The sequence below is a fragment of the Elephantulus edwardii genome, unplaced genomic scaffold, assembly GCF_000299155.1.
Source record: "Elephantulus edwardii isolate Elephantulus edwardi_28Jun2011 unplaced genomic scaffold, EleEdw1.0 scaffold00057, whole genome shotgun sequence".
Classification (NCBI taxonomy): domain Eukaryota; kingdom Metazoa; phylum Chordata; class Mammalia; order Macroscelidea; family Macroscelididae; genus Elephantulus; species Elephantulus edwardii.
Window position 1 is genome coordinate 15,069,883 of NW_006399807.1, and position 2,275 is coordinate 15,072,157.

Consider the following 2,275-nt stretch of genomic DNA (forward strand, 5'->3'; position numbering starts at 1 on the left):
ATATTCTTTCTTCTATTACCATTCATACTCTATAAAAAGACTTACTTCCTCATAAATTGTCTAGGATTTCTCAAGAGTCAGAGACTTTTGCCTGTTTGAAAGATCTTACTGTTTATATTCAGTCAGAAATATTTCTAAAGTCTTAATTTCCTCACATGAGCCATCTGCATATCAGGGTGAATAAACTAGACTTAAAGCTTTTCTGTTAAACTGCTACATTTTCAACAGATGAAGAAAAGAGAGTTAAATACACCAACTTAGCATTAACAGAAATATTTTTCCCGCAGGTACACAAAAATTTTCATTAGGGCTGGTGGATTTCCAATAAAATTTACCAGATAGTCTGTAAATAGTTGGCTCCTTTCTCTCCAAAGTCCTCAATGACAGCAATGAAGTGTTCTAAAGAGCTAAGTTCAAGGCAACAAAGAAAATCCATGAAGGGTTTTTTTGGATTTTTTTATATGCTAGAGATGACTGCAAGACACAGGAGACAAAAGACCATCAGTAATCCGTTGCTGTCAGGTGACCACCACTTTACAGTGATACTGTGTGGGGAAAAGTAGAACTGTAATCCATAAAATTTTTTGATGGCTGATTATTTGGAAGCAAATTGCTAGTCATTTCTTTGGAAGTCTCTTGGTGGACCTGAGTCTCTAATCTTTTAGCTAGCTGCTAAATATTTTAGCTCTCTGCATAACCTGGGGACTCCAGGAAGAAGACAACAAATGATAGAGGCTGAGTGGCCAGACCTATTTGCCTTTCAGAAACTTGGAAATGTTCTTGTTATGTGCCATTGAGCTGCCTGCGATTCATAGCAACCCTAAGCACAATAGCTCTAATCTCTGTTCTATCCTGAGCCAATCTCAAGACACACCTGTCCCCATTACCCCAGTTACCGTGTCAATCCATCTCATCCAGGATCTTCTTCTCCTATGTTGTCCCTCCACCCTTCCAAACATGATGTCCTCCAAGGACTGGTCCGTCCTGACAACATGCTCAAAATACGCAAGACTGAGCTTCAAAATTCTTGCCTCCAAGGAGGAACCTGGTTTCATCCAATCTAGGACTGACCTGTTTGTTCTCTTGGCAAATCATGGTATACTCAATACTTTTCTCTAGAACCACAACTCAAAGACATCAATTCTTCTGTCATCCTTATTCATTGTCAAGCTCCCTAATGCATAGCAAGTAATTACAAAGACTATGCACCTTAGTCTCCAGACTGACATGTTTGGATTTCAGCACTCTGGAGAGGTCCCTAACAGCAGTCTTCGCTAATCCAAATTTTCTTTTGATATCCCAGCTACAGGTGGCTAAAGCTGATGGGGTGCTATTAATAAATTCAGAATTCTCTAAATATGTATCAATTATAAAATATTAGTTATAAAACTGACATCAGTTTTCCCCAGCCTGCAAAACAAATTATTTTGCCTTAGGATTCTCTGTTAGCTTTCTTCAGTGATGGAAAGTAGTTTTATCTGTCAGTTTACCAGGAGAGGAAGCACACCTCTCTTAGATCAGTGTTTACATCTTTGAAACAGTTTTTCCCAGCCATATGTAAATTGTATCTTAATCTGCATGATTGCTGGGAGAGGAGGTGTGCCTTTCCTGAGTTAGCCTTTATCTTGTCAGGGCCTGTTTTTCTCAGTCATGTGTTAACTCTTTTAGGTTGCCTATTTACTGGTATCTGTGTGAATTCTTTTATTTCAGTTCTGGAAATTCTTTGATTTTACTAACAAAGGTGCACTGTTGAATGAGTTGATGTGTCACCCTGGTATAAAAGCCTAATGACCACTCCTAGAGAGGGAGGCAGTTTTTGACGGGAACTCACTGTCCTTCCAGAGCTGTAATAAAGTGCATATGGATACGGCAATTCATCTGTCTTACTGGCAATTGACTATGGAAAGAACTCCTTGCATTCAGTAACAAAGCTGTGAAAATCCAAATAATGCTAGAGGGTGGGAACCAAAGATGGCTGTACACATACACACGTAATGAAAAGACTTATATGGGGTGGTATTGATAAGTTCAGAATTATATATACAGATATATAATAGATGATAGATGATAAATTATATATAATACATATATATATCAGAATTTATAATTGTTGTTATGTGCCATCGAGTCACTTGTGACTCATAGCAACCCTATGTACAAGAGCCCTAAATGCCAATTCTATTCTGTGCCAACCTCACCGTCTCAAACACACTTATTCCTACCACTCCAATCACAAAACCGATCCATCTCATCTAAGGTCTTCCTTTCCTTTTCC

At 38.4% G+C, this 2,275-nt stretch overlaps 1 protein-coding gene across 1 annotated transcript in view; it reads left to right on the forward strand.

Annotated features, from left to right (window-relative positions):
* Nucleotides 1-2,275, forward strand: part of MROH9 (maestro heat-like repeat family member 9) — a 100,101-nt gene that overhangs the window by 22,779 nt on the left and 75,047 nt on the right. The gene's annotated exons all lie outside the window — the stretch shown is intronic.